This window comes from Salmo salar, chromosome 27 (assembly GCF_965601325.2).
Source record: "Salmo salar chromosome 27, fSalSal1, whole genome shotgun sequence".
Lineage (NCBI taxonomy): Eukaryota > Metazoa > Chordata > Actinopteri > Salmoniformes > Salmonidae > Salmo > Salmo salar.
This window is the reverse complement of record NC_138317.1, coordinates 43,371,962-43,392,500: the sequence shown is the minus strand read 5'-3', so window position 1 is coordinate 43,392,500 and position 20,539 is coordinate 43,371,962. Positions and strand designations below refer to the sequence as shown.

At 43.3% G+C, this 20,539-nt stretch overlaps 1 protein-coding gene across 1 annotated transcript in view; it reads right to left on the bottom strand.

The window, feature by feature from the left end:
- Positions 1-19,263, bottom strand: part of LOC106589097 (regulating synaptic membrane exocytosis protein 3) — a 99,072-nt gene extending 79,809 nt beyond the window's left edge. Inside the window, exon 1 of the mRNA XM_014178788.3 lies at positions 19,086-19,263. The gene's annotated coding sequence lies outside the window, so the exon portion shown is untranslated. The remainder of the gene's footprint in view (positions 1-19,085) is intronic.
- Between the last annotated feature and the right edge of the window lie 1,276 nt (positions 19,264-20,539).

Here is a 20,539-nt window from a genome sequence, read left to right as displayed (position 1 = left end):
AAATAAATATGGAAAATGAAACTACAACTATCTTATAACTAAATAACGGTCATCTTCACCATTGCATCAGTATTACAACTACTATCATCATTACCACTACTACCATCACCACCACCATCACTAAACTGCTATCATTACCATTACCACCCATACCACTACTACTACCACCACCATCACTAAACTGCTATCATTACCATTACCACCCATACCACTACTACTACTACCACCACCACCACCACTAAACTGCTATCATTACCATTACCACCCATACCACTACTACTACTACCACCACCACCACCACTAAACTGCTATCATTACCATTACCACCCATACCATTACTATTTGGAATGATAAACAACAATAATAATGGAAATAACAATAATAGTAATAACAATAATAGTAATAATAAGGAAGTTACTGTTTACTATGCAGATGTTATTATTCAGTGTCCCTCAGGCTATGGCAGGCAAATACATATTTGGCTGCAAGAGGAGCCATTGCTCCTTCGCCCATGAGTATTTTTACTTTTTCCTCTGGGTTTAATAAGTTCAAATTTGGAATAAATGTAGTCATTTCTGTGAATAATGAATCTCTTGGTGAGGAATATTTATCACAGTAAAGGAGAAAGTGCATCTCTGTCTATACCTCCCCTGTCGTGCAGTGACCACATACACGCTCCTCTTTGGGTAGCCATGTCTTTTTATGTCTGCTGGTTTCTATTGCCAATCGGTGGTCACTCAGCCTGTACTTGGTAAGGATCTGTCTCTGCTTCATATCTCTGAACAGAGTAGAGATAATCAGCCAGGTGGTCACTCAGCCTGTACTTGGTAAGGATCTGTCTCTGCTTCATATCTCTGAACAGAGTAGAGATAATCAGCCAGGTGGTCACTCAGCCTGTACTTGGTAAGGATCTGTCTCTGCTTCATATCTCTGAACAGAGTAGAGATAATCAGCCAGGTGGTCACTCAGCCTGTACTTGGTAAGGATCTGTCTCTGCATCGTATCTCTGAACAGAGTAGAGATAATCAGCCAGGTGGTCACTCAGCCTGTACTTGGTAAGGATCTGTCTCTGCTTCATATCTCTGAACAGAGTAGAGATAATCAGCCATTTGGTCACTCAGCCTGTACTTGGTAAGGATCTGTCTCTGCTTCATATCTCTGAACAGAGTAGAGATAATCAGCCAGGTGGTCACTCAGCCTGTACTTGGTAAGGATCTGTCTCTGCTTCATATCTCTGAACAGAGTAGAGATAATCAGCCAATTCATATTCTCTGTTTAGGGTCAGATAGCAGTTTAGTCGGCTTTGGGATTTTTTTTCGTTTTTCCAATGTTGTAAATATGAGTCCTTTGATTGGTTCATGATTTTGTTTATTTGAATTCTTTCTTTTGAAGCAGTGCTGGTGTCGGCTTGGTTGGTGAGGTCCAACACCAGCTGACTGAGAGGGCTCGTTTCTGGGCTCAGCTCTTGGGTTTGAAGTGCTTTAAATTGCAGAAATCTATATCCACAGTAAAACAAGTCCTATATCGACATAACCTGAAAGGGCGCTCAGCAAGGAAGAAGCCACTGCTCCAAAACCACCATAAAACAGCATGCATTATTTGGTGTTCTACGTTGTACACGGAGGATATTTTTGCTGAATTCTGCAGAGTCTCAATTTGGTGTTTGTCCCATTTTGTCTCCGATTCTCCCACTACTTTTTATAGTTAGTTCTATTGACCCATGACTGTTGTAATCAGGTAGGGTAATTAGGGTAATTAGTGTAATTAGGGTAATACTCACGTGTTTCACACACACTCACACAGTATGCATGGTATGCTGCATACACACAATCATACAGTATACACGCAAACAAGTATTTCACACACTCAGCAAAAAGCAAACTAGCTCAGGTCAACAAGTACGAATGACAAACACAATGTCTCTCTCTCTCTCTCTCTACTCTCTCTCTCTCTCTCTCTACTCTCTCTCTCTCTCTCTCTCTCTCTCTACTCTCTACTCTCCCTCTATCTCTCAATCTCTTTTTCTCTACTCTCTCTATCTCTCTTTCGGTCTTTCTGTAAATTCAATTCAATTTCAATTCAAGGGGCTTTATTGTCATGGGAAACATATGCTAACATTGCCAAAGCAAGTGAAGTAGATAATAAACAAAAGTGAAATAAACAATAAAAATGAACAGTAAACATTACACTCACAGAAGTTCCAAAAGAATAAAGACATTACAAATGTCATATTATGTATATATACAGTATCGTAACGATGTGCAAATGGTTAAAGTAAATAGTTAAAGTACAAAAGGGAAAAATAAATAAATATGGGTTGTATTTACAATGGTGTTTGTTCTTCACTGGTTGACCTTTTCTTGTGGCAACAGGTCACACATCTTGCTGCTGTGATGGAACACTGTGGTATTTCACCCAGTAGATATGGGAGTTTATCAAAATTGGGTTTGTTTTCTAATTCTTTGTGTATCTGTGTAATCTGAGGGAAATATGTGTCTCTAATATGGTCACAGGGCGGGGTTAGGAAGTGCAGTTAAGTTTCTACCTCATTTTATGGGCAGTGTGCACATAGCCTGTCTTCTCTTGAGAGCCAGGTCTGCCTACGGCAGCCTTTCTCAGTAGCAAGGCTATGCTCACTGAGTCTGTACATAGTCAAAGCTTTCCTTAAGTTTGGGTCAGTCACAGTGGTCAGGTATTCTGCTACTGTGTACTCTCTGTTTAGGGACAAATAGCATTCTAGTTTGCTCTGTTTTTTTGTTAAATCTTTCCAATGCAGCTTCTACACCTGCATTGCTTGCTGTTTGGGGTTTTAGGCTGGGTTTCTGTACAGCACTTTGAGATATCAGCTGATGTAAGAAGGGCTATATAAATAAATTTGATTTGAAGTAATTTCTCAAGATTTGGTTGGGTCTAATTGTGTTGCTGTCCTGGGGCTCTGTGGGGTGTGTTTGTGTTTGTGAACAGAGCCCCAGGACCAGCTTGCTTAGGGGACTCTTCTCCAGGTTCATCTCTCTGTAGGTGATGGCTTTGTTTTGGAAGGTTTGGGAATCGCAGAATTCTGCATGCAGAGTCTCAATTTTGTGTTTGTCCCACTTTGTGAATTCTTGGTTGGTTGGACCCCAGACCTCACAACCATAAAGGGCAATGCATTCTATAACTGATTAAAGTATTTTTAGCCAGATCCTAATTGGTATGTCGAATATCATGTTCCTTTTGATGGCATAGAATGCCCTTCTTGCCTTGTCTCTCAGCTCGTTCAAAGCTTTGTGGAACTTGTGGCGCTGATGTTTAGGCCGAGGTATGTATAGTTTTATGTGTGCTCCAGGGCAACAGTGTCTAGATGGAATTTGTATTTGTGGTCCTGGTGACTGAACCTTTTTTGGAACACCATTATTTTTGTCTTACTGAGATTTACTGTCAGGGCCCAGGTCTGGCAGAATCTGTGCAGAAGATCTAGGTGCTGCTGAAGGCCCTCATTGGTTGGTGACAGAAGCACCAAATCATCAGCAAATAGTAGACATTTGACTTCAGATTCTAGTAGGGTGAGACCGGGAGCTGCGGACTGTTCTAGACTCAGGTTTTCTGGGTCTCTATGTTTTGGGTTGGACAGGTTTATTTCTGAGGTTTTTACATTCTTCATCAAACCATTTGTCTTTGTTGTTCATTTTCTTCGCTTTTCTTTTTGAAATTTCTAGATTTGAAGCTGAGAGGTCAAATATACTATATATATACTATTACAGTGGAACGTTTTGTCCAGGAAGTTGTCTAAAAGAGATTGAATTTGTTCTTGCCTAGTTGTTTTTTTGGTAGGTTTCCACACTACAATCCTTCCATCTATAGCATTTCTTAATATTACTCAGTTTCTTTGGCTTTGATGCCTCATGATTGAGTATTGCTCTGTTCAGGTAGACTGTGATTTTGCTGTGGTCTGATAGGGGTGTCAGTGGGCTGACTGAACGCTCTGAGAGACTCTGGGTTGAGGTCAGTGATAAAGTAGTCTACAGTACTACTGCCAAGAGATGAGCTATAGGTGTACCTACCATAGGAGTCCCCTCGAAGCTTACCATTGACTATGTACATACCCAGCAGTGTGACAGAGCTGCAGGAGTTGTGACCCGTTTTTGTCGGTTATGTAGTTGTGCCTAGGGGGGCATATGGGGGAGGGAATGCTGTCACCTCCGGGTAGGTGTTTGTCCCCCTGTGTGCTGAGGGTGTCAGGTTTTTGTCCAGTTCTGGCATGTAGGTCGCCACAGACTAGTACATGTCCCTGGGCCTGGAAATGATTGATTTCCCCCTCCAGGATGGAGAAGCTGTCTTCATTAAAGTATGGGGATTCTAGTGGGGGGATATAGGTAGCACACAGGGGGACATTTTTCTCTGTTAAAAACATTTCCTTTTGAATTTCAGATGTAAAATGTTCCTGTTTTGATTAATTTAATAGAGTGGGTTAGGTCTGCTCTATACCAAATTAGCATACCCCCTGAGTCCCTTCACTGTTTCACACCTGGTAGTTTGGTGGATGGGACTACCAGAGCTCTGTAACCTAGAGGGCAACCAGTGGGTCCATCTCCTCTATACCACCTGGTAGTGTGGTGGATGGGACTACCAGCTTTCTTTAACCTAGAGGGCAACCAGTGGGTCCATCTCCTCTATACCATGTTTCTTGTAGGATGACGAAGTCTTTATTTCCAATTTCTTTGATGAAGTCTGGGTTCCTGCTCTTTAGGCCAAAGTAAAATATTCCAGGATGAGATAGTGAAGGCTTTGTGTTCCATAAACTGTCCAATGTTGTTGGGCGTGTGGTTTGGCCTCGTGTATGAGTGGGGGTTAGGCCTGTTTGCCTGGTCACGACCTGGGCGTATGTGTGACTTCCATGTTGAGGCCCTGTTGCTCCTGTGTGAAGTGTTGGGGCTGCGGTTGAGAGCGATGTCCTTTAGAGTCCGGGCAAACGTGGGCACTGCTGCCTTGTATAGGTGGACCTGGTCATACAGGCTGTTCAAGTCCAGGCTGGAGTGGTGGGCCAGGAAAACATTTGGTTTTGAGGCACAGTCACGGGAAATACTTGCGTTTACATGCTGTATGGTAGCAGGCTGGAAGTTTTTTCATGGTAGCAGGGTGGAGATAACCACTTGTGCATTTGGGAAAAGTAGAAGAAGCTTTTTCAATCACTCCCTTCAGTGCTGTGGCCACCCTTTCCTGCTGTGTTCTCAGGTGGTTTGTGCCTGTGTGTATTATTATGTGGCTGGGTGAACCTAGTTGGTCCTCAGACAGAAGGTCTAGGGCGCGCTGGGTGTTTGGACACCAGAGTTTAGACACACTGTGTTTGGGAAAAAGGTTTTTTTCTTGTATATATTTCCCATTTGAGTCCATAAGGAGTAAAATATGACTCGGGGAACAAAACATCGATATTTTGGGTCTATGGCTAGGAAACTCCCCAGACCTTAATCCCATTGAGAACTTCTGGTCAATCCTCAAGTGGCGGGTGGACAAACAAAAACCCATAAATTCTGACAAACTCCAAGCATTGATTATGCAAGAATGGGCTGCCATCAGTCAGGATGTGGGCCAGAAGTTAATTGACAGCATGCCGGGGCGGATTGCAGAGGTCTTGAAAAAGAAGGGTCAACACTGCAAATATTGACTCTTTCCATCAACTTCATGTAATTGTCAATAAAAGCCTTTGACACTTATGAAATGCTTGTAATTATACTTCAGTATTCCATAGTAACATCTGACAAAAATATCTAAAGAAACTGAAGCAGCAAACTTTGTGGAAATTAAAGGGCTTTGACATGTCAGTGCTAATTGAAGTTGTATCAAGCTTGGCAGCTTTAATTTAGCATTCAGTCCTTATAAAGTAATGTCATGTATTTTTCTTCTTGGCTTTTGGAAATAAAATATAGCTTCAGACTAAACATGACTCACTCGGTTCCAGGTTGGATGGTGTTTTCAGGTTTCGGTTGTTTTTCAGAGAATTTGCTGTATAGCGTTGGAATAATAATCCTTGGTAGTTGTAAACCTTCTAGGTGATTCCGTAATTCCTCCCAAAATCAGATTGTAGATTTGGAGTGAAGGTTATGTTGTAGAGGGTAGCATCCTGTGTATGTCCCTGACAAAACAAATCCAAGTTTATCTAACTCTAAATCTATCTTTTTTCAAGAACATGCTGAAAAATGCAGGAGCTCATCTGATCATGACCTCACTCTCTCTCTGTCTCATACAATCTGGATCAACATCAGTAAGAGGGAAGGAGGATGAAAATAATGCATGTGTTTGACCAAAATTACTGCACTATATAAGGGAAAGTGTGCCGTTTGAGATTCAACCAGAGTGTAATGCCATCCCCAATAAGGAACTTCCTGTTTATTCTATAATCCAGTGAAGTATGAACTCCATGCAGTAGGATACACACACACACACACACACACACACACACACACACACACACACACACACACACACACACACACACACACACACACACACACACACACACCCCCCTCCATATTACGTGTCTTTGTGTGGTGTCGCTGGGGATATCAACCCCCACTGCTTTAGTCAAAAGGTCAACCTGTCCCAAACCTCACCAAGAGGGAAGCGTGTGAGTCGCTGGTCAGCTTAAATACAATGGTTGAGAATTTGAGTCAAAAAGGTCACATGATACAGGTCAAAGGTTACTGGACTGACTTCTGTTTTGGAGAGAGAGAGAGAGAGAGAGAGATAATAGAGATAGAGAAAGAGACAGACCAACTGGTTGTCCTCTAGGTTACAGAGAGCTGGTGGTCCCATCCACCACACTACCAGGTGGTATAGAGGAGATGGACCCACTGGTTACCCTCTAGGTTACAGAGAGCTGGTAGTCCCATCCACCACACTACCAGGTGGTATAGAGGAGACGGACCCACTGGTTGCCCTCTAGGTTACAGAGAGCTGGTAGTCCCATCCACCACACTACCAGGTGGGTGGTATAGAGGAGATGGACCCACTGGTTGTCCTCTAGGTTACAGAGAGCTGGTGGTCCCATCCACCACACTACCAGGTGGTATAGAGGAGATGGACCCACTGGTTGCCCTCTAGGTTACAGAGAGCTGGTGGTCCCATCCACCACACTACCAGGTGGGTGGTATAGAGGAGATGGACCCACTGGTTGTCCTCTAGGTTACAGAGAGCTGGTGGTCCCATCCACCACACTACCAGGTGGTATAGAGGAGATGGACCCACTGGTTGTCCTCTAGGTTACAGAGAGCTGGTAGTCCCATCCACCACACTACCAGGTGGTATAGAGGAGACGGACCCACTGATTGCCCTCTAGGTTACAGAGAGCTGGTGGTCCCATCCACCACACTACCAGGTGGTATAGAGGAGATGGACCCACTGGTTGCCCTCTAGGTTACAGAGAGCTGGTGGTCCCATCCACCACACTACCAGGTGGGTGGTATAGAGGAGATGGACCCACTGGTTGCCCTCTAGGTTACAGAGAGCTGGTGGTCCCATCCACCACACTACCAGGTGGGTGGTATAGAGGAGATGGACCCACTGGTTGCCCTCTAGGTTACAGAGAGCTGGTAGTCCCATCCACCACACTACCAGGTGGTATAGAGGAGATGGACCCACTGGTTGCCCTCTAGGTTACAGAGAGCTGGTGGTCCCATCCACCACACTACCAGGTGGTATAGAGGAGATGGACCCACTGGTTGTCCTCTAGGTTACAGAGAGCTGGTAGTCCCATCCACCACACTACCAGGTGGTATAGAGGAGATGGACCCACTGGTTGCCCTCTAGGTTACAGAGAGCTGGTGGTCCCATCCACCACACTACCAGGTGGTATAGAGGAGATGGACCCACTGGTTGTCCTCTAGGTTACAGAGAGCTGGTAGTCCCATCCACCACACTACCAGGTGGTATAGAGGAGACGGACCCACTGGTTGCCCTCTAGGTTACAGAGAGCTGGTGGTCCCATCCACCACACTACCAGGTGGTATAGAGGAGATGGACCCACTGGTTGCCCTCTAGGTTACAGAGAGCTGGTGGTCCCATCCACCACACTACCAGGTGGGTGGTATAGAGGAGACGGACCCACTGGTTGTCCTCTAGGTTACAGAGAGCTGGTGGTCCCATCCACCACACTACCAGGTGGTATAGAGGAGACGGACCCACTGGTTGCCCTCTAGGTTACAGAGAGCTGGTAGTCCCATCCACCACACTACCAGGTGGGTGGTATAGAGGAGACGGACCCACTGGTTGTCCTCTAGGTTACAGAGAGCTGGTAGTCCCATCCACCAAACCACCAGGTGGGTGGTATAGAGGAGATGGACCCACTGGTTGCCCTCTAGGTTACAGAGAGCTGGTAGTCCCATCCACCACACTACCAGGTGGGTGGTATAGAGGAGATGGACCCACTGGTTGTCCTCTAGGTTACAGAGAGCTGGTAGTCCCATCCACCACACTACCAGGTGGGTGGTATAGAGGAGACGGACCCACTGGTTGCCCTCTAGGTTACAGAGAGCTGGTGGTCCCATCCACCACACTACCAGGTGGTATAGAGGAGATGGACCCACTGGTTGTCCTCTAGGTTACAGAGAGCTGGTAGTCCCATCCACCACACTACCAGGTGGGTGGTATAGAGGAGATGGACCCACTGGTTGTCCTCTAGGTTACAGAGAGCTGGTAGTCCCATCCACCACACTACCAGGTGGTATAGAGGAGACGGACCCACTGGTTGCCCTCTAGGTTACAGAGAGCTGGTAGTCCCATCCACCACACTACCAGGTGGTATAGAGGAGATGGACCCACTGGTTGTCCTCTAGGTTACAGAGAGCTGGTAGTCCCATCCACCACACTACCAGGTGTGAAACAGTGAAGGGACTCAGGGGGTATGGTAATTTGATATAGAACAGACCTAACCCACCCTATTAAATTAATCAAAACAGGAACATTTTACATCTGGCTAGAAATTAATAAAGAAATTATCTCAACAGAGAAAATGTCCTCATGGTTGCAACCTATATCCCCCTACTAGAATCCCCATACTTTAATGAAGACAGCTTCTCCATCCTACCTATATCCCCCCACTAGAATCCCCATACTTTAATGAAGACAGCTTCTCCATCCTACCTATATCCCCCCACTAGAATCCCCATACTTTAATGAAGACAGCTTCTCCATCCTACCTATATCCCCCCACTAGAATCCCCATACTTTAATGAAGACAGCTTCTCCATCCTACCTATATCCCCCCACTAGAATCCCCATACTTTAATGAAGACAGCTTCTCCATCCTACCTATATCCCCCCACTAGAATCCCCATACTTTAATGAAGACAGCCTCTCCATCCTACCTATATCCCCCCACTAGAATCCCCATACTTTAATGAAGACAGCTTCTCCATCCTACCTATATCCCCCCACTAGAATCCCCATACTTTAATGAAGACAGCTTCTCCATCCTACCTATATCCCCCCACTAGAATCCCCATACTTTAATGAAGACAGCTTCTCCATCCTGGAGGGGGAAATCAACCATTTCCAGGCCCAGGGACATGTACTAGTCTGTGGCGACCTACATGTCAGAACTGGACAAGAACCTGACACCCTCAGCACACAGGGGGACAAACACCTGCCTGGAGGTGACAGCATTCCCTCAGCACACAGGGGGACAAACACCTGCCTGGAGGTGACAGCATTCCCTCAGCACACAGGGGGACAAACACCTACCTGGAGGTGACAGCATTCCCTCACCACACAGGGGGACAAACACCTACCTGGAGGTGACAACATTCCCTCAGCACACAGGGGGACAAACACCTGCCTGGAGGTGACAGCATTCCCTCAGCACACAGGGGGACAAACACCTACCTGGAGGTGACAGCATTCCCTCCCCCATATGGCCCCCTAGGCACAACTACGACTACAAAACCAACAAAAACAGGTCACAACTCCTGCAGCTCTGTTGCACGCTGGGTATGTACATAGTCAATGGTAGGCTTCGATGGGGACTCCTATGGTAGGTACACCTATAGCTCATCTCTTGGCAGTAGTACTGTAGACTACTTTATCACTGACCTCAACCCAGAGTCTCTCAGAGCGTTCACAGTCAGCCCACTGACACCCCTATCAGATCACAGCAAAATCACAGTCTACCTGAACAGACCAATACTCAATCATGAGGCATCAAAGACAAAGGAACTGAGTAATATTAAGAAATGTTATAGATGGAAGGAAAGTAGTGTGGAAATCTACCAAAAAACAATTAGGAAACAACAAATTCAATCCCTTTTAGAACAACTTCCAGGACAAAACGTTTCACTGTAATAGTGAAGGTGTAAACTTGGCAGTAGAAAATCTAAACAGTTTATTTGACCTCTCAGCTTCCCTATCAAATCTAAAAATGTCAAAATGAAAACCGAAGAAAATTAACAACAATGACAAATAGTTTGATGAAGAATGTAAAAACCTCAGAAAGAAACCTGTCCAACCTAAAACCTAGAGACCCAGAAAACCTGAGTCTATGCCTTCACTATGGTGAATCACTAAAACAATACAGAAGACCTGAGTCTACGCCTTCACTATGGTGAATCACTAAAACAATACAGAAGACCTGAGTCTACGCCTTCACTATGGTGAATCACTAAAACAATACAGAAATACACTATGGAAATAGAAGGAACAGCACGTCAGAAATCAGTTCTTACGTCAGAAATGGAAGAATCCATAGACTCTAACCACTTCTGGGAAAATTGCAAAACACTGAACAAACAACAACACAAAGAGTTATCTATCCAAAATGGAGATGTATGGATAAAGCACTTCTCCAATCTTTTTGTCTCTATAACAAAGAACAAAGAGCAAAAACATGTACATGATCAAATACAAATCTTAGAATCAACTATTAAAGACCCAGAACCCACTGGATTCTCCAATTACCTTGAATGAACTACAGGACAAAATAAAAACCCTCCAACCCTAAAAGGCCTGTGGTGTTGATGGTATCCTCAATGAAATGATCAAATATGCAGACAACAAATTCCAATTGCCTATACTTACAGAGATGCAGCTTAAGCCCCACCCTCTTCAACATATATATCAATGAATTGGCAAGGGCACTAGAACAGTCTGCAGCACCCTACTAGAATCTGAAGTCAAATGTATACTGTTTGCTGATGATCTGGTGCTTCTGTCACCAACTAACGAGGGCCTACAGCAGCACCTAGATCTTCTGGACAGATTCTGCCAGTCCTGGGCCCTGACAGTAAATCTCAGTAAGACCAAAATAATGTTGTTCCAAAACAGGTACTGTTGCCAGGACCACAAATACAAATTCCATCTAGACACCGTTGCCCTAGAGCACACATAAAACTTTACATACCTCGGCCTAAACATCAGCGCCACAGGTAACTTCCACAAAGCTGTGAACGATCTGAGAGACAAGGCAAGAAGGGCCTTCTATGCCATCAAAAGGAACATCAATTTCGACATACCAATTAGGATCTGGCTAAAAATGCTTGAACCAGTCATAGAACCCATTGCCCTTTATGGTTGTGAGGTCTGGGGTCCAACCAACCAAGAATTCACAAAATGGGACAAACACCAAATTGAGACTCTGCATGCAGAATTCTGCCAAAATAGCCTACAACGCAAAACACCAAATAATGCATGCAGAGCAGAATTAGGCCGATACCTGCTAATTATCAAAATCCAGAAAAGAGGCGTTAAATTCGACAACCACCTAAAAGGAAGCGATTCCCAAACCTTCCCTAACAAAGCCATCACCTACAGAGAGATAAACCTGGAGAAGAGTCCCCTAAGATAGCTTCTGTCAAGAGAAGACAGGCTGTGTGCCCACAAAACTGGAAACTGAGCTGCACATCCTAACCTACTGCCAAATGTATGATTACAGAGACCCACAAAGAATTTGAAAAGAGAGAGAGGGGGTGGGGGGGGGGGGGGGGACAGGACAAGCTGCAGCTCTCAAGTGCATCAATGTTTTCCTCTCCAACATTCCCCCTCTCCTCCAACCTTCCCCTCTCCTTTAACCTTCCCCTCCTCCTCTATCCTTCCCCCTCTCCTCCATCCTTCCCCTCCTCCTCTATCCTTCCCCCTCTCCTCCATCCTTCCCCTCGTCCTCCAACATTCCCCCTCTCCTCCAACCTTCCCCTCTCCTCCAACCTTCCCCTCTCCTTTAACCTTCCCCCTCTACTCTATCCTTCCCCCTCTCCTCTATCCGTCCCCCTCTCCTCTATCTTTCCCCCTCTCCTCTATCCTTCCCCTCCTCCTCCAACCTTCCCCCTCTCCTCTATCCTTCCCCCTCTCCTCTATCCGTCCCCCTCTCCTCTATCCTTCCCCTCCTCCTCCAACCTTCCCCTCCTCCTCCAACCTTCCCCCTCTCCTCTATCCTTCCCCCTCTCCTCCATCCTTCCCCTCCTCCTCCAACCTTCCCCCTCTCCTCCATCCTTCCCCTCCTCCTCTATCCTTCCCCCTCTCCTCCATCCTTCCCCTCGTCCTCCAACCTTCTCCCTCTCCTCCATCCTTCCCCATCTCCTCCATCCTTCCCCCTCTCCTCCATCCTTCCCCCTCTCCTCCATCCTTCCCCATCTCCTCCATCCTTCCCCATCTCCTCCATCCTTCCCATCTCCTACAATCTTCACCTCTCCTACAATCTTCACCTCTCCTACAACCTTCCCCCTCTCCTACAAACTTCCCCTCTCCTCCAACCTCTTCTCTCATATTTTTTTATCTCTAGGGCCCTCAAACTCAACTCAAAGCCAGTTCCACTCCATTTTTTTTATTGAGTACGTTTACATGCACACGAAGAATTAGATATTAATCTGATTATGTATGGAAAAAGCATGTAAATACATTAATCTGCTTGTCTTAACCGATGTAAGGTTAAAATCAAAGTAAACATTTGATGATTTTCTGAAGCAAACTTTCAAATTATTGGGACGTGTAAACAGCTTAATCGGCGTTCCAGCTGTGTATTTGATCTGCCAGCAGCTCAAGCCTCCCTCTTATGTATGAGTAAATTGAATACGGAAAAAAACTGAAAGTATGTATCATCTTACAAACGTTTTATCTTTCAAAAACGACGTGGCAGAATGTACTATTAACACATACTGAACAGCACACGTTATAGACAGAAGCATGCTACACGGCAAACCAATCAAAACTCATCATTTCAAGCCCATTCATTATCTCAGCCAATCATGGCTAGCGGGAAGTTCCCTGTCTTTTTCTGTGGCTAAACCAATAAGGCTCGTAATTTAACAACTGTATTCGTATTTACAGATGGAATACAAGTTTGTTATTAAGGCAAATGAAATTTCACATGTTCCAGAAGGTATTTCTGCTATAAAAATGTTTTTAAATAAACGTTAAAATGCATCTCCTGTGAAGTAGTGACGTGCGACATTCTGTACACCTAGTTTCCTGAAACGAGTCACAAATAGTTTTCACATACAAACTTTATATGTCTGAACTCTTGGCAGAGAGAAAATGGAGCAGGAATTGGAAGACAGAAAGAGAAGAAAGTAAGAGATGTAACTCAACCGCCGGCCCTCTGTTCTCTTTCTCTCTCTCTCTCCTCTTCCTTCTCCCTCCATCTCTCTCCAGGGGAGGAGATGCCTTTACTTCACAGAGTAAGCGAGCAACAAATGGCTACACACACACACACACACACACACACACACACACACACACACACACACACACACACACACACACACACACACACACACACACACACACACACACAATCTTGCTCTCTCACTTTCTCTCTATCTCTCTCTTTCACTAGGTTGAACATATCTTCAACCCAGCTACCTTCTCACCTATGAAGACATTCAACCTAGCTACCCAATCCCTCCCTCTATCCCTCCTTATATCCCCCCTTGCCTCCCTCTATATCTCCCTCTATCCCCATCTATCCCTCCCTCTATCCCCCCCCCTCCATATTGGTGTGCATATATATATTGGTGTGGATATAAATATATATATATATTGGTGTGCATATATAAATTGGTGTGGATATATATATATTGGTGTGGACATATATATTGGTGTGGATATAAATATATATATATTGGTGTGGATATATATATTGGTGTGGATATATATATTGGTGTGGATATATATATATTGGTGTGGATATATATATTGGTGTGGATATATATATTGGTGTGGATATATATATATTGGTGTGGATATATATATATTGGTGTGGATATATATATTGGTGTGGATATATATATTGGTGTGGATATATATATATATATATATATATATATATATATATATATATATATATATATATATATATTGGTGTGGATATATATATTGGTGTGGATATATATATTAGTGTGGATATATATATATATATATATATATATATATATATATATATATATATATTGGTGTGGATATATATATTGGTGTGGATATATATATATATATTGGTGTGGATATATATATTGGTGTGGATATATATATTGGTGTGGATATATATTAGTGTGGATATATATATATATATATATATATATATATATATATATATATATATATATATATATATATATATATATATATATATATATATTGGTGTGGATATATATATATATATTGGTGTGGATATATATATTGGTGTGGATATGAACATGGTTACTGTCAACAACAGAATGGCTTATTTCCTTTTTACGGTTTGAGTGCAAGTACCTGCTGAACTCTATAGTCAATCTCTCACGCAACGACCACCATTCATTCATGTCTTGAGCACAGACCTTCATACTGCTGGTCCAGCAACCAACAGACGGTAAAAATAAAAAACACACTTCAGGTGCCAGGATGTGGGAGAGGAGAAAGTTAATGAAACACTGGATATATGGAGGGAGGACATGGAGAGATGATGGGTTAAGATATGAATGTTATTTATGTTTCTAAAAGGGAATGTTTCTGTGTACTTCTCTGAGAAGACACGGTGGTCCAAAACATTGCTGCATTATTAAACGTCAGGGAACAAAAAAACCTGCTAGATAGAGAAAGAAAGAAAAGAAAGAAATACAAACTCAGTACTGGAGATTTGGAGGGTTGAAGATATCACTGATATGTACCCGAAGGGATTTGATTGTAAAGGTATAGACGTCTGGCAAAGACACACAGTAGTATAAATGTTGCTAGTTTTACTCCTTTAAATGGGTCTGATTCTCCCCACTGACACTCGGATATGTAGAGGGAGGGAGAGAGATAAGGAGGGAGAGAGATAAGGAGGGAGAGAGATAAGGAGATAGGGAGGGAGCCGGATGAGAAATTGAGGCCTAGGTAATGAACCCTCTAGCTACATTTACAATAGGCCTACTGGGACAGAGGATTAGGATACTCATGGAATAAAGTCTCTATATTTTCTATATTTCTCCAGCAACATCATCTCATCATCTGTTTTATCTCTTTATTTCTCCAGCAACATCATCTGTTCAATCTCTTTAACATCAGACTTCCTTCTGTTCTGTCCTGCTCCATGTCCATCAGGCTTTTATTTATCTGTGTGTGTGTGTGTGTGTGTGTGTGTGTGTGTGTGTGTGTGTGTGTGTGTGTGTGTGTGTGTGTGTGTGTGTGTGTGCCTGTGTGTGTGCCTGTGTGTACCTGATCTTTCTGGGTTTTGTGGTGAAAATACATTTTGTTATCTACAGAGAAGTCTAGATTTTGTTATTCATGCCTGACTGCTGGCTTAGTGAAAATGTTGCTTGTTTCTACAGAGACAGTGTGTTGTGTTGTTTGTGTTTAGTGGTCTCCTCCTGTCTCTGGACTCTAATGCCAGTCTCTCCTCTCTGCCAAAGCTTCAGCAAGGCCAAAACACGCTGACATGAGGGAGTATGTCAGATGTTCGCACAGACAGACAGACAGACAGACAGACAGACAGACAGACAGACAGACAGACAGACAGACAGACAGACAGACAGACAGACAGACAGACGTTTATACCTCTCAGCTGAGTTGTCTTCTCCAACCCCACAGTGTGTTTCTACAGCTAGTGTATTTGTATATACCCATCTCTAGGCTTGATTATGTGTTTTTAGTTATGCACAACACTGCAATCAAGCTTCCCCCACAGGGATATTAAAGTCATGACCTTATCTCAGTGTCTTATTGTCTCTCCTGGCTTACTGGTTGTCTCTCCTTATTGGATCAGTCTTATAGTCTCTCCTTATTGGATCAGTCTTATAGTCTCTCCTTATTGGATCAGTCTTATAGTCTCTCCTTATTGGATCAGTCTTATAGTCTCTCCTTATTGGATCAGTCTTATTGTCTCTCTTTATTGGATCAGTCTTATAGTCTCTCCTTATTGGATCAGTCTTATAGTCTCTCCTTATTGGATCAGTCTTATTGTCTCTCCTTATTGGATCAGTCTTATAGTCTCTCCTTATTGGATCAGTCTTATAGTCTCTCCTTATTGGATCAGTCTTATAGTCTCTCCTTATTGGATCAGTCTTATAGTCTCTCCTTATTGGATCAGTCTTATAGTCTCTCCTTATTGGATCAGTCTTATAGTCTCTCCTTATTGGATCAGTCTTATAGTCTCTCCTTATTGGATCAGTCTTATTGTCTCTCCTTATTGGAACAGTCTTATTGTCTCTCCTTATTGGATCAGTCTTATTGTCTCTCTTTATTGGATCAGTCTTATAGTCTCTCCTTATTGGATCAGTCTTATAGTCTCTCCTTATTGGATCAGTCTTATAGTCTCTCCTTATTGGATCAGTCTTATAGTCTCTCCTTATTGGATCAGTCTTATAGTCTCTCCTTATTGGATCAGTCTTATTGTCTCTCCTTATTGGATCAGTCTTATTGTCTCTCCTTATTGGATCAGTCTTATAGTCTCTCCTTATTGGATCAGTCTTATAGTCTCTCCTTATTGGATCAGTCTTATAGTCTCTCCTTATTGGATCAGTCTTATTGTCTCTCTTTATTGGATCAGTCTTATAGTCTCTCCTTATTGGAACAGTCTTATTGTCTCTCCTTATTGGATCAGTCTTATAGTCTCTCCTTATTGGATCAGTCTTATTGTCTCTCCTTATTGGATCAGTCTTATAGTCTCTCCTTATTGGATCAGTCTTATAGTCTCTCCTTATTGGATCAGTCTTATAGTCTCTCCTTATTGGATCAGTCTTATAGTCTCTCCTTATTAGATCAGTCTTATAGTCTCTCCTTATTGGATCAGTCTTATAGTCTCTCCTTATTGGATCAGTCTTATTGTCTCTCCTTATTGGAACAGTCTTATTGTCTCTCCTTATTGGATCAGTCTTATAGTCTCTCCTTATTGGATCAGTCTTATTGTCTCTCCTTATTGGATCAGTCTTATTCTCTCTCCTTATTGGAACAATCTTATTGTCTCTCCTTATTGGATCAGTCTTATTGTCTCTCCTTATTGGAACAGTCTTATTGTCTCTCCTTATTGGATCAGTCTTATTGTCTCTCCTTATTGGATCAGTCTTATAGTCTCAGTCTCTCCTTATTGTATCAGTCTTATAGTCTCTCCTTATTGGATCAGTCTTATAGTCTCTCCTTATTGGATCAGTCTTATAGTCTCTCCTTATTGGATCAGTCTTATAGTCTCTCCTTATTGGATCAGTCTTATAGTCTCTCCTTATTGGATCAGTCTTATAGTCTCTCCTTATTGGATCAGTCTTATAGTCTCTCTTTATTGGATCAGTCTTATAGTCTCTCCTTATTGGATCAGTCTTATAGTCTCTCCTTATTGGATCAGTCTTATAGTCTCTCCTTATTGGATCAGTCTTATAGTCTCTCCTTATTGGAACAGTCTCACTGCCTCTCCTTATTATGGAATACATCATGGTGGAGGCATTTGTTTGAGCAACACAAACGAACGCCTCTAGTCGGTCATCTGAAAATCTGCTGGCCGAACTGTTTAGAAGAGTAGGCTACACTGGCTTAGTAAAAGATAACCTGTCGAGATAGATATGTCTACCCAGTGAGCACAAGACATTGAATAGATGTTGTTTCAACCAAAATGACGTATTTTCAACGTCTTTTGCTCACTGGTCAGGCTGTATGTCATGAGTGCGCACGGTAGCAGGTTTTATCTGAAAATAAATTATAACATTTCACAAAACAGCCTACATTTCGGATACCAATACTTCTGTTTTCTACGTCCCTAAAACCCTCATTAATTGAGGAGAAAAGCAACTGCAGATACATACATTGGTAACTGTAAGAAATTACTGAGTCTCCCTCATGAGCTTGTTCAGGAAAGACAGGCAATAGGCTGTGATCAATGATTAATATTTTCACTAGATAGATGGTGCTGTGATGGCGCCACCATGCCTCCATCTTGGCACTCAGCCACCATTGACATTTTCTTAGCTCACAAATTATAGTATGTGAGCTAAACACAAGAAGAAAAAATGACATCAAAATGTTTTCCTAAAAGTACAAATGATTGGGATTACTAATGTTACTGTCCACATTACAACAAAAGAAACACTTAAAAAGATGTAATTTTCTCCATGAAACATTTAATTGAAATACTGTAGAATTCAATTCATTTTTACGGAGGACTGCCCCTTTCCGGGGAGTAACAATATGGCCGACCAGTGGCTTCAAAGACTCGCAATGGCCAATACATAACAAAAAAAACTATCTAGGGTATGTATACACATCATTGGCTACGATTCCTTGCTGGTAGCAACAATACAACCATCCCTGATCTGATCATATTAAATGCAATGGCCTACGGTAAAGAATAATCCATAAAAAAAAAAAATAGAAATATTAGCATTAAACAAATCCAAACAGATAGAAACTAATTAAAAGCTGCAGGCTTTTTGCTTCTCCCAGTGTTTGTTTGCTGTACTATCCAGTGTTTTAATAAAACGTTTGGCTATGTTTATCCACTGCAGTCAAGCTATAGCCTATTCAGCAACAACAAACACAATTCCAAACGAGGTTTAATCAACATCAATATTATCATTATCACAGCGCACCATCTGTTCATGAAACCGGAGCAGGTGCCATATAAGGGAAACCACCCGGATCATTTCTTCAAATGAACATGAAATGCAGAATCAAAACAATTCCCTTACCTTTTACAGCTACGTGCGTCTAACGGACTGTAAATCGATTGTCAGAAGTTGTCAAATAACGGTTTGTTTCTGCTGTATCGTTAAGAATGTCATATTTTGGATTATATTTGGGTTTTGCTGCTGGTGCGGTGAGGATAACGATGCTTGTCAACGGTTCTCGGTTTGCTGGTGTCTCTGAATCCACAAGGCGCAGCGGGAGCAACTGGAGGGAGGGAGGGAGGGAGAGAGAGAGAGGGAGGGAGGGAGAGAGAGAGAGGGAGGGAGAGAGAGAGAGAGAGAGAGAGACAGAGAGAGAGAGAGAGAACGAGAGAGAGAGAGAGAGAGAGAGAGAGAGAGAGAGAGAGAGAGACGGAGAGAGAGAGAGACGGAGAGAGAGAGAGAGAGAGAGAGAGAGAGAGAGACGGAGAGAGAGAGAGCGAGAGAGAGAGAGAGAGAGAGACAGAGAGAGAGAGACAGAGAGACAGAGAGAGGGGTGGAGGCAGGGAGAGGCGCGCAATAAGAGGCATGCAGAAGGGATGCTATTGGGCTAGAGCTAGTCTCGAGTTTGTAGTAGGCCTAGCGGTAAAGCGCGGTACTGTGGGAAGGAAAAGGCTACAGAGAGAGATTTCCTCCCCCCCTGTCTCTCCTTCATTCTCCCTCCTAGCTAAATAATCTCCATGGTTACTCTCACCTGACACACTATTCCAGTGGCATGAGGGAGGAGCTGGACCAAATGGGCTGTGCTTGCAGGATAATAGGCTAATAGGTTACAAGGAAGGGTGGTGATCAGGGGCGGACTCGCCATCTGGCATTGGGCTGTTCCATTTTTAGCACAGTGCGCCTGTCAAACTTGTTGTTGTTTTTTATAGCAAAATTATAATTATTTGGCTAATAATGGGGACCTCGAGGAAAAAAACGGTCTGGTGTGTTTGAAAAGCTCTCCTTTAAACCAGCACTGACAGGTGAACCTCCTTACAGCCAGCACTGACAGGTGAACCTCCTTACAGCCAGCACTGACAGGTGAACCTCCTTTAAACCAGCACTGACAGGTGAACCTCCTTACAGCCAGCACTGACAGGTGAACCTCCTTTCAGCCAGCACTGAGAGGTGAACCTCCTTTTAACCAGCACTGACAGGTGAACCTCCTTACAGCCAGCACTGACAGGTGAACCTCCTTACAGCCAGCACTGACAGGTGAACCTCCTTTAAACCAGCACTGACAGGTGAACCTCCTTACAGCCAGCACTGACAGGTGAACCTCCTTACAGCCAGCACTGACAGGTGAACCTCCTTTCAGCCAGCACTGAGAGGTGAATCTCCTTTTAACCAGCACTGCCAGGCCTACTACTACTACTACTACTACTACTACTGCTACTACTGCTACTACTACTACTACTACTACTACTACTACTACTACTGATCAGCCCTTGAAGGGTCATTTAATAAGTGTTCTCTCTCATGTTTACTTGTATCTC